Below are 13,304 nucleotides of genomic sequence, written 5' to 3' on the forward strand. Positions count from 1 at the left end.
ATCCAGAGGTCAAACCTTAATGACCTTAACTGCACTGTGCACAGAGTCTCACACACACACACACACACACACACACACTGATGGAGGACAATACACACACACACCTTAACTACACAGGAGAGAAACCACATGCCAAAAGGAACACGAAAAGCCCAATCACACATGGAACGGTGCCGCGAGAGGAAACGGCCTATCGGAAAACACTTCCTGGTCACGTATTGCAGCCTATCACGTCCCTCCGCTGCAGCCTTCCTTCGGGTCGACTCGTCTACAGTCTCGAGACGACGGCCAAGTTTCTGTCGGCTCGGAGATTGAGCGCCGCACGACATGAAACAGCCGTCCCAGCGACCGCACGACATGAAACAGCCGTCCCAGCGACCGCACGACATGAAACAGCCGTCCCAGCGACCGCACGACCGCGTTACGAGCTTCTCACGCTGTAAAACGCTCCGCGTTCATTTGAGGATTTCAATTATTGTGCAGACGCGGCGAACACTGTAGTCTCAGCCTAACACCTGAGCTCATTAAATAACACTGTAGTCTCAGCCTAACACCTGAGCTCATTAAATAACACTGTAGTCTCAGCCTAACACCTGAGCTCATTAAATAACACTGTAGTCTCAGCCTAACACCTGAGCTCATTAAATAACACTGTAGTCTCAGCCTAACACCTGAGCTCATTAAATAACACTGTAGTCTCAGCCTAACACCTGAGCTCATTAAATAACACTGTAGTCTCAGCCTAACACCTGAGCTCATTAAATAACACTGTAGTCTCAGCCTAACACCTGAGCTCATTAAATAACACTGTAGTCTCAGCCTAACACCTGAGCTCATTAAATAACACTGTAGTCTCAGCCTAACACCTGAGCTCATCAAATAACACTGTAGTCTCAGCCTAACACCTGAGCTCATTAAATAACACTGTAGTCTCAGCCTAACACCTGAGCTCATCAAATAACACTGTAGTCTCAGCCTAACACCTGAGCTCATTAAATAACACTGTAGTCTCAGCCTAACACCTGAGCTCATTAAATAACACTGTAGTCTCAGCCTAACACCTGAGCTCATTAAATAACACTGTAGTCTCAGCCTAACACCTGAGCTCATTAAATAACACTGTAGTCTCAGCCTAACACCTGAGCTCATTAAATAACACTGTAGTCTCAGCCTAACACCTGAGCTCATTAAATAACACTGTAGTCTCAGCCTAACACCTGAGCTCATTAAATAACACTGTAGTCTCAGCCTAACACCTGAGCTCATTAAATAACACTGTAGTCTCAGCCTAACACCTGAGCTCATTAAATAACACTGTAGTCTCAGCCTAACACCTGAGCTCATTAAATAACACTGTAGTCTCAGCCTAACACCTGAGCTCATTAAATAACACTGTAGTCTCAGCCTAACACCTGAGCTCATTAAATAACACTGTAGTCTCAGCCTAACACCTGAGCTCATCAAATAACACTGTAGTCTCAGCCTAACACCTGAGCTCATTAAATAACACTGTAGTCTCAGCCTAACACCTGAGCTCATCAAATAACACTGTAGTCTCAGCCTAACACCTGAGCTCATTAAATAACACTGTAGTCTCAGCCTAACACCTGAGCTCATTAAATAACACTGTAGTCTCAGCCTAACACCTGAGCTCATTAAATAACACTGTAGTCTCAGCCTAACACCTGAGCTCATTAAATAACACTGTAGTCTCAGCCTAACACCTGAGCTCATCAAATAACACTATAGTCTCAGCCTAACACCTGAGCTCATTAAATAACACTGTAGTCTCAGCCTAACACCTGAGCTCATTAAATAACACTGTAGTCTCAGCCTAACACCTGAGCTCATTAAATAACACTGTAGTCTCAGCCTAACACCTGAGCTCATTAAATAACACTGTAGTCTCAGCCTAACACCTGAGCTCACACACACACACACACACACACACACACACACACACACACACAGACAGACAGACAGACAGACAGACAGACAGACAGACAGACAGACAGACAGACAGAGGAAACGAGGAAGGACCGAGGAAGGAGCCTATAAGGCAGTGGTGGAAATGTACTTAAATGTACTCTAAATGTACTTAGTTACTTTCCAGCACTGACCGTAGGCGGCGGGGAGCGTCCTCCGTGACCTTTTGCCCTTTGCAAACCGCTTTATTGACGTTACGACAGAGTCGCTCGCCTCTCGCTGGTATGTGAAGGAAAAGCACTAAATACTTTGTGGAGATACAGACAGTGGTGCAGTGTTTGAACGCAGGGGGCCTGGCTAAGGAGAAACACTCCGTATATGTGCTTTCTGTGCGTGCGTGCGTGCGTGCGTGCGTGCGTGCGTGCATGCGTGCGTGCGTGCGTGCGTGCGTGCGTGCGTGCATGCGTGCAATGAGGTGATTGAGTGAGAGATAAGAAGCCAAAATATAACGTTGCATGTATTTGATGTATTACTGCTAGGGATGCAACGATATAGTGACTGTAATTTTAATTAAATGAGTTTTCTTCGACGGGTGGCTGGCGTCTCCCTTAGAGATAGGGTGAGAAGTTCAGTCACACGAGAGAGACTCGGAGTAGAATCGCTGCTCCTTCGCCTGGAAAGGAGCCAGCTGAGGTGGTTCTGGGCATCTGGTTAGGATGCCTCTCGGGCGTCTCCCTATAGGGAGGTCCTCGATGCACGTCCCACTGGGAGGAGACCCCGGGGCAGACCAAGGACCACGCCCCACTGGGAGGAGACCCCCGGGGCAGACCAAGGACCACGTCCCACTGGGAGGAGACCCCGGGGCAGACCAAGGACCACGTCCCACTGGGAGGAGACCCCGGGGCAGACCAAGGACCACATCCCACTGGGAGGAGACCCCGGGGCAGACCAAGGACCACGTCCCACTGGTAGGAGACCCCGGGGCAGACCAAGGACCACGTCCCACTGGGAGGAGACCCCGGGGCAGACCAAGGACCACGTCCCACTGGGAAGAGACCTCGGGGCAGACCAAGGCGCAGTTGGAGGAAACACATCGACTCACTGGCCTTGGAACGTCTCGGGATTCCCCCAGGAGGAATAAGTCACTAATGTTGCACTGTGATGTCACCAGGCTGGTAGGAGTGATGTCATACCTGCAGACTGTGATGTCACCAGGCTGGTAGGAGTGCGGCACGGTGCCCGGCTTGAAGTTGGACACGTTGAAGTAGGAGAGGGTGTGGTCGATGAAGCCGTGCATGCTGCCAGACTCACTGTACATGTACTGGTATACCAGCCGTGGGATGAAGTCTGACGTGAAGGAGATCACAAAGGCCTGGGGGAGAGAGAGAGAGAGAGAGAGAGACACTGACTGTACATGTACTGATACACCAGGCATGGGATGAAGTCTGACGTGAAGGAGATCACAAAGGCCTGGGAGAAAGAGAGAGAGAGAGAGAGAGAGAGAGAGACACACTGACTGTACATGTACTGGTACACCAGCCGTGGGATGAAGTCTTTTTTTTTTTGATCAATTTTTATTAATTTTTCACACATGAAAATATTATACAACATTTTTCGAACATTTTTTTCCCCCTTTTCCCCCCCCCTCCCCTCCCCCCAGAGTTCACGCTCTGAGAGAGAGAGAGAGAGAGAGAGAGAGAGAGAGAGAGAGAGAGAGAGAGAGAGACACTGACTGATACACCAGCCAGACTGTGAGGAAACGCTATTTTACTTAAGTAAAAGTAACCAATATTGCAATATAGAACTACTTCGTTACGAGCAAAAGTACGGAATTGAAAATGTACTTGAGTAAAAGTACAAAAGTATCAGCATCAAAATGTACCTTAAAGTACTAAAAGTAAAAGTGCTCATTGTGCAGAATGTGCCATTGCACAAGTTCAAAATGTGCAGGAAAAATCTATTGAAAATAGCAGATCTACACAAGTGGCATTGTGACACATTGTGAGCTTGTAGATCGGCTCCATAATAATAATAAAACTTTATTTGTATAGCACCTTTTCATAATAGAGAAAACTTCCGCAAACTCCTTTGAAACAGGCGATGAGGACTCCGGCGCTCACTCTATAGTTTACTAGCGGGGCGGCATACAGTATGTCAGGATATTATTCATGCCAGTCGTTCATTTTATGATAAAAGCGCCAAGTTTGGCAGAAATGTATACAGTATGTCCTTGTTTGGTGTTTCAGACATCCATCCCATCCCTCAGAAGGTCACCACACATTAGAGCGCGAGCTCAGCTCACACGCAAGATTCATGGACTTTATGATAAATTACATCAATGTTTGTCATGGATTATCCGGAAGGCCGCACACGCATGTACACGCAGGAATGCGCACACACACGCACACACACACACACACACATGCACATCGCACGCACACGGATGGATGGACACTATATGAAGAGGAACTCAACGGACACACACACACACACACACACACACACACACACACACACACAAACAGACGGTATGGACCCAATGAAAGGAGGATTATATGCTCAACAGTGTATCAACAGTTCCCGGAGCCATGAGGGTGAGCTGTTCCCTGGGGTGTTGTTTGACCTCTGACCTGTACTGTATCATCTCCCAGGCGGCGTCAGTGATGATCAGCGTTGTTGTTGTTATAGATTCAGTTTGTCTCTCTCGTTGCTTTATTGCCGTGATCGGCTCCTATAGCAGCAACGTAACGTAAGTACGTTGTGGTTCCCAAACTTTGGACCCCCAAATTGACACTAATTAGCCCCGCAGACACCCCCCCCCCCCCCATTTGTTTTTAAATATATGTTTTATCCCACGATTTTGTAACCCATTTTTCACCCCTGTGTCAATCATCTACTGTGATCCTGGGCTCTACACACCCTCCGCCAACCTGGGGAGAGCAACGGACTTGAACTCATGCTCCCTTCATGCCTGAGTGTCCAAGTTGCTCCTTTACACCTGACAGGGGGGAGTTTCCCTGGTTGGACGTAGCGCGTGGAAGGAACACGTTATTCCAAACAGTTCCTTTCCCCTCCATCAGGCGCCCCGGCTGACCAGGGGGAGGCAGTTTAGAGACCAGGATTACTGCATGTGTTTTGTGAGGGTACCTACCCTAGGGGACACGGGGAGAACATGCAAACTCCACACAGAGACCCCCCCATTTGAAAGGATATGCCAGGGACCCCCCATAAGAGAAGATTCTTTACACTCTAGCAGTGATTCTCAACCCGTTTAGTTTCAAGGACCCCCCAGTTTGACATGCATTAGTCTACGGACCCCCCATTTCTATCTCCGGGGAACCCCAATTTATATTGTAAAATCAATGTTAAGAGTCCATTTGTACAGAGTTACAGACCCATAAGGGTCCATTTGGTTCCTATAACTATCATTTAGCCGGGGACCCCCTGGAACTCCCCCAAGGACCCCTGGGGGTCCCTGGACCCCACTCTGGGAACCACTGCTCTAATGAACACAGAGGTGCGTGGTGGTAACTGCTGTGCTTACTTAAAGCACTAGACTAGAGAGTCTGTGAGGTCTTTCTGAGCCATCGTGAGATTTTGAAGTTACCCAGAGGAGCCAATTTATCCTATCGTCCAAAAAGACCCCAATAATCTCCTGTAAAGCCCAGAGAGGACACCAGCACATAGTTACTGTACATTACACAGAGATACATTACAGAGAAAACACACTTACATTAATAATGACAGAGAATTTCCCCATTCCGCTCAGTATGTTGTACCATATACCTATAGAAGGGGAGAGAGAGAGAGAGAGAGAGAGAGAGAGAGATTGTTACATAATTGCCTAATCGCAATTATTAGAGATATTTGCATTTGTTGAAATGTTGAAAAATGTTTATACATTTTCAAACACTTGCAGAGCAACTATGTCCGCTATTTTGTACATGTATTTGAAAGTATAACTTTATAGTGAGTCAGTGATTTAGACTAGAGACTTTACGGGGTCATGCCTGACTTATAGGCCTACTCGGTTACGAGCTGGTGTCGTGCTCTCAAAATAGCTGATCTACAAGCTCACAATGCCTTGTATAACAGTGAGCTATTTTAGCCTATTTTCGGCTTTAAGGTTAGGGTTGAAAATGGTAAAACATTTTTTTAAATGCCATTCATATAAAGTCACTGTCATAAATGTTTAATAGGTGTGTGTGTGTGTGTGTGTGTGTGTGTGTGTGTGTGTGCGTGCGTGCGTGCGTGCGTGCGTGCGTGCGGCCCTTTTTGAAACTAGCTCCTCGATACTCGCCCTACACACTTCCACTCGGTTTGAGCATAGATATATAAATAATAGACACGGCACTGGGATTCACCTCCCATCCAGTGCCGTCTCTATGATTTATATATCTATGCTCAAAACCGAGTGGAAGTGTGTAGGGCGAGTGGCAAGGAGCTAGTTTCAAAAAGGGGGTGTATGTGCGTGCGTGTGTGTGTGTGTGTGTGTGTGTGTGTGTGTGTGTGTGTGTGTGTGCGTGCGTGCGTCGCATGCGTGCGTGCGTGTCTTCCCGCCAGGTGATCCCGCCATACCGATATCTTTGGCCCGGACGGCCACGGGCCGCCGCAGCTCCGTGACGAACTTCTTGGCGTCCAATCGGATCTCGATGACGTTGTTGAGCAGAGCGAACAGCGGAGCCAGCGGGAAGGAGGCCACGAAGAGAGACACGAAGCCGAACTGGATGACTGGAGAAATAAAGTACAATTTATGGATCAGAGAAACTGCATGGCGGGCGGCCTGGGGGCCACATGGGGCCCCCACTACCACTTAAACCCATTTTGGGGCGGGAACTCCCTTTTGGTGTTAGCATTATGTTATGCTTTAAGTAAGTAAGTAGCGCCCATAGGGTCAGGAGCCTATCTCCTGTTTCTGTAGCGTGAGGCAGCTTGATGTACAAGTACACCCCCTGGACATGACGCTAGTATGTCCCAGGGACTTACCCCCAATCCAACCCTTGATACATGCATACACCTTCCCTAATGATTATATCTGGTTTCAGTATTTTTTTATGGTGTATTGTCTCTATTATTTTAGTTATTTTATGGTTCGGGAGGGGGCGGGGCGGTGGTCCCGAGACATTGCCAAAGCATTTCCGGGGGTCCCCGCGGCCAAAAAGCGTTGAGAACCCCTGGCCTACAGTACATGACACATGAGGCAAACATGAGAACTGATATGGCATTTGTTTTCAACCAGTGACTTCCGCTGCATCGTCTAGAGTGACATGTACCCCGGAAAACAATTTACCCAGAGCCAATTCATCCTGTCGTCCAAAAACCCCCCAAGAATCTTACGCAACCGCAAGTTCAGCGTGACCACGAACACACATGTCTCTTTCATCTCCCTGTCCATGTACACACACACACACACACACACACACACACACACACACACACTCCCGCGCTGACACCGTGAAGATTTCACCGATGATGTCACCGATGTCATGGCCGATCTCACTTATCGGGGGAAGTATTAGGAAGGAAGGAAGGAGTATGCTCTCCAATGAGCTAGGATGGTTAAATGAGGCCCATTTGGTCGTCTGAGCGTTGTTTGTTTGAGCCTTTTAAAGCAGAGAGGCAACACAGCCAGTCCGCTCTGAATGGAGCCCTCTGTTCCCGCTCAGTTAGAGATAAGACTCCCAGAAGCTCTTAATCTATGAGAGTACTCTTCACATCACAGCACGGTGATGTCTCTATACTGTATGTGGACTGTGAGCTCTATTAATCTATGAGAGTACTCTTCACATCACAGCACGGTGATGTCTCTACTGTATGTGGACTGTGAGCTCTATTAATCTATGAGAGTACTCTTCACATCACAGCACGGTGATGTCTCTATACTGTATGTGGACTGTGAGCTCTATTAATCTATGAGAGTACTCTTCACATCACAGCACGGTGATGTCTCTACTGTATGTGGACTGTGAGCTCTATTAATCTATGAGAGTACTCTTCACATCACAGCACGGTGATGTCTCTATACTGTATGTGGACTGTGAGCTCTATTAATCTATGAGAGTACTCTTCACATCACCGCACGGTGATGTCTGTATGTGGACTGTGGGCTCTATTTTCGGTCCATGCTAAACCCCTTATTATGCCTAAACTTCTCCACGATATGAGTGCAGTGCCCGCTCCACACAGAACTCCATTATGGGACCCAGACAGACACATCCAGAAATCTCCCATATATGGGCATAAAAGGGACAACAGACAGATGGGTGGAACGGGTATACTCTGACACGGGTACAACGGGTATTGCATAGCCCGGGTGGGGGGCATGGATCTCCAACGTTCCATCGTTACCGAATCGGTGCCCTCTACAGCCGGGCGCCGGTCTAGTAACATCAACATCATTGAAAATGGCAGATCTACAAGCTCAAAACTCATCGCGCTGGCCTGCACGAGCTTGTCCCTGACACAAAACATTTTCAGATGGGGGTCTGTGGACAAAACACATAATAATTTGGGGGTCCTTAATTCTTGTCATGAAAAAGTTTGAGAGGAACTGCATTAGGGCCTTATATTATACTGTAGTATAGATAAGTCACTGGTGTTGGTCAAATCTACAAAATGTGACACTGTGTACAGTATAAGTGCAGGAGAATTGACTTAAAGGTTCAAGCATTATACTACAGTATGCACACACACATAAATTATACACAGTGAATGCCACTGGGCACACCCAGTAGTAGTACAGAATATTTCTCTGAGCGGTTATGAAAACATGCGCTGTGCGACGGCCGACGGCCGCGGTTATTGTGACAAGACGCTGCTCTACTCACTGCTAGCGGCTTCCTGAGAACTAACCGGCCGCGGGGGAGACGTCTGTGTGGTTATTAACGTCCCAAACTAAAGGTCACGGGGGGGCCATAACTCATGACCCTAGAATAACTACTGTTCTGCTAAAAACATTATTGGACCCGCGTCCCTCGGGGCGCGTATCTTTATCCCATTTTGGGCGGGAACCCCTTTTGGTGTTATAGCATCATGTCATGCTTTAGCTATTGAAAAATAGCAGATCTACAAGCTCATAGCGAGCATCTACGAGCTTGTAGGTCTGCTATTTTAGAAAAATCGAAGAACGACTGCCATAGAAACATAGCTTTTTGAGTGGTGCAACCACTCCAAGGAACAGCAATGTCCGTGTTCACCCGCCTATGTGACGTTAACCCACCCACCCATGCACCTATAGTGACTGTGAGCACGAGTATGACAATTAGTACCAGTAGGGGCGCTGTTGTGCCAGAGAGAGAGATAGTGCTGCTAATGAGAGAGAGGGAGAGGGGAGTTGCACCAGCACTCAGTTAACACGGGTGTGATTTTTCAGAAAACTGTCAGGAAGTAGAAGACATCTCTTTAATCTGATCTCAGGTCAGAATGGGTTATACACTGTACGACTGGACTCACTATACTATACTAGCGCCAGAAATATCTTCTACATACAGTCAGTACACCGGAGAGGAGACGCTCCATTCCCACGTTTCATCTGTGAGTGTGATTTGTGATGTGGAACTAGCGGGAGACGGAGAGACTGACTCCAGGCCCCCCCACACATCGTCAGACACGCCGCGGACCCCAGCGGGCGTCATGGCCTTTATAACGACGCAGACAGGACTATAAGCTGTGGAGTGAATTTATTAAGAGGCACTGTAGGGATGGTCCCTGGGGGTCCCGAGTTACTTTTAACACGATAGATGCCTGGGGGCGGGGATCAACACTGACCTCGGTTTTTCAAGGGCGAATTCTCCATCTTATATATTTCATCTTATATATTTATTTTGGATAATGGATAATGGATTGGGCTTCTTAAGTGCTTCGTGAATGCTGTGACGATCGCTCTCGCAGGTGAGTGAAGATGAACGGATCTTGGATCGTTATATGAATTCGTCTATCATAGCACACACTTCCGCAATCCACGAAAAAAGCACATCGCACAATGAGGAAATAAGAGTGAATATGATATGAATGAAGGAGTCATTCTGAGAGTATATAGGCATCATGCCAGCACAGTGTGTGGTGTGCGTCTGCATGTGCGTGAGTGCATGCGTGCGTGCGTCTGCACGTGCGTGTGTGCTGGGGGACTTAAGTCTGACCACATCGTACCACAGTGGTGTCACATGGCGAAGGTGTAACCAATCCACAAACTCACCAGCTGTGCGTCCTGCTTCTTGATCAGCTATTTTTGGGGACAAAATGGACGTTAACCCATTCTGGGCGGGAAACCCCTGTTGGTGTTTTAAGCATTATGTTATACTTTAGCTATTGAAAAAATAGCAGATATTCAAGCCCATACGAGCTTGTAGGTCTGCTATCTTTGAAAAATCGTTAAAATGTGGCGCAAATCATTGAAAACATTTTTAACTAAAATATTTGCTTTTCGGGGGTCCCTGGAACTACATATTTTGAGATGGGGGTCCGTGGCCCAATAGAGATTATTCTGGGCGTCCTTGAAATGAAAAAGGTTGAGCACCACTGACATAGAAACATGGGTTTTTCAGAAAAAAAATTAGGATTTAGAAGCCTTTTTCTTTATCGACGGGCACCCCTTTTGGTGTTAGCATTATGTTGTGCTTTAGCTATTGAAAAATAGCAGATCTACAAGCTTTCACACGGGTGAAAAGAGGACGCATTATAATTAATTAACGCAAAGCGTCTCTTCTCGGCGTGTTAAATAATTGAACTCTAGAGTTTCTCATAAAACTGTAAATAGATTTTTTTAGGTAAAAATAAGAAAGTGTGCGATAAGAATATACACAGGAAAGTAAAAATACACTCGCTTTAATTGCTTAATTAACAGCTTAATTGGATAACATAATTTACGTGGGTGAACACAGGACACCATTTCCTGTTTGTAATTGTTTATAATTGTTTGCTATTTCAATAATGTGTGTGTTTCTGTGTGTGTGTGTGTGTGTGTGTGTGTGTGTGCATGTGTGCGTGTGTTCACGCGTGTGTGTGTGTGCGCGCGTGTGCGTGTGTGCATGTGTGCGTGTGTGCACACGTGTGTGTGTGTGTGTGCGCGTGTGTGTGCGTGTGCCGTGTGCGTGTGCCGTGTGCGTGCGTACATGCATGCATGCGTGTGTGTGTGGCTGCATGCGTGCTAATATAGAAATACTCTATATTACACTTTCTGATGGCTGGTGGAAGCACGCATTCCATAAATGCTATTGGATGAACGCTCCAACTACAGTAGCGTCCTCAGTGCATTCCTACTGACCAACGATGGAGATTACAAAATTAATCGTGTAATTTGGTTGAACTGTAGACAGTGAAAAAAAGAACTATGACGAATTTCACGGACCAAAACTAAATAAAAACTACTAGACTAAAAATTGTTAGGGAGGAACTATAGTGACAACAGAACCTAAAATGATCTCATCTCCACTATAGTCCCTCTATTTTGTTTTCTTGCGCTCTGAATAGCAGACCTACAAGCTCATAGCGCGCCACTCGGTGGCACGCTATATGAGCTTGTAGATCTGCTATTCAGATCTGATGTTCCATTTCTAAATGTATTTCCAGCGTGCAAAATGAAGCATTACAACGGCGTTGAGATGGCGGATCTTGATGGCGTCCTGATGCTTGATTTCACAATGCATTTTTGTCAACAAAATCAACTGTAGATTTAGTTAAATCGCATGATATTTAGTTGACCAAAACTAGACTAAACGCTAAAACATACGACTAAAACTAAATTAAATTTGTATTCAAAAGACTATGACTAAATCTAAAGCTGCAGTGAAAATCAACACTGCTTCCAGGCAGTGTTGTTTTCGTCGACTAAAACTAAGACGAAAATGTTCGTCGACAACCTTTTTTTCACTGACTAAAACTAAATAAAAACGAATCTATGATGACTAAAACTAAGACTAAATATACTGACAATTTCGTCAACAAATAAAAACTAGACTAAAATGTTAGGAAGGGACTAGTGGACAAGAGATCCAGTTTTATGCTGAGTTGCATGCTGAAAATAGCAGATATACAATCTCACAACGCGTCGCACTGAACCCTGCATTGCCTCCAATGAGTCAGTCGGTGTGAGCTCGCCACCGTCGGTGTGTGAATGTGGGAAGTGAGGACGCTGGCGTCGACTGTTCGCCGCTTCACCTCCCAATGTATGAATGAATGAACCATTTGTAAAGCGCTTTGAGCACTTGGGGAAGCACTAAAAATGAAATTCATTATTAAAGAACTTTATCCCATGTGTGTGGGCTTTCAAAGGACACGTCACAGAGGCAGCAGATGACAGCACAGAGAGAGGTGAAGACAGTGACATAACCGAAATAATAACTCTGGTACAGTGCACTACAGTACAGTACAGTATAGGTGTTGCTATGTCATGTAGAGTTGTTTAAGTCCATTAGAATGACAAGAAAACTGCTGAGCGAGACAGTCCTAATAAAAGCATCATATAATAATGAACTCTGAGCTTCTCATAAAACTGTAAAATAGACGCCAATAGATTAGTTTTTGGGTCAAATAAGAAAATGTGTGATAGGAACATACAACAAGTAAAAATACACTTGCTTAATTACTAAATTAACAGCTTAATTGGATAACGTCATTTGTCAATTTCCATAATATGGTCTCCTCTTTGTGTGTCGCGGGCGCCGAAACTAATGAGGCTAAGAATCTCTCCCAGTTCTTCTTAAAGGAACTTCCCATGTCTTCCCGTTTATGAGAACATGCATGCAGGACGTCATGTGTTCATGTGGTACGAGTTAATGGGTCACGCTGGTATAGTGTGTTTTTGTGTGTGTGTGTGTGTGTGTGTGTGTGTGAGAGAGAGAGAGAGAGAGAGAGAGAGAGAGAGAGAGAGAGAGAGAGAGAGAGAGAGAGAGAGAGAGAGAGAGAGAGAGCGCATGCGTTGTGGAGTGTTGTGACACTGTGACAATGTCACAGCAGCATAGCGTGATTATGAATCCCACCATCGTTCTATAGGCTATAGACCCGCCTTACCATGTGTCTGATTGGCTCCCGGGCGGGGCATGCAGGGAGCCAATCAGACACATGGCCACAATGACCACTGACTCGGCCATAACATTATTATCCCTGTACGACGTAATGTATTCGCGTTTAACCCATTTAGACCTGACTTCGACATTTTAGAAAATGTCTTCTAAATCATGACAGTTTTCTGAAAACCCCTATGTTTCTATGTCAGTGGCAATCAATATTTCATGTCAAGGACCCCAGAAACTATAGCATGACATAAACTCTACATGACATAGTGACAAGTTACGGAACGTGTGCGAATGTTTGAGTCCAGTTCGACACTACAGGGAGACGCCCGAGAGGCATCCTAACCAGATGCCCGAACCTCCTAAGCT

The sequence above is a fragment of the Protomyctophum bolini genome (genome assembly GCF_963924005.1).
Source record: "Protomyctophum bolini genome assembly, chromosome: 23".
Taxonomy (NCBI): domain Eukaryota; kingdom Metazoa; phylum Chordata; class Actinopteri; order Myctophiformes; family Myctophidae; genus Protomyctophum; species Protomyctophum bolini.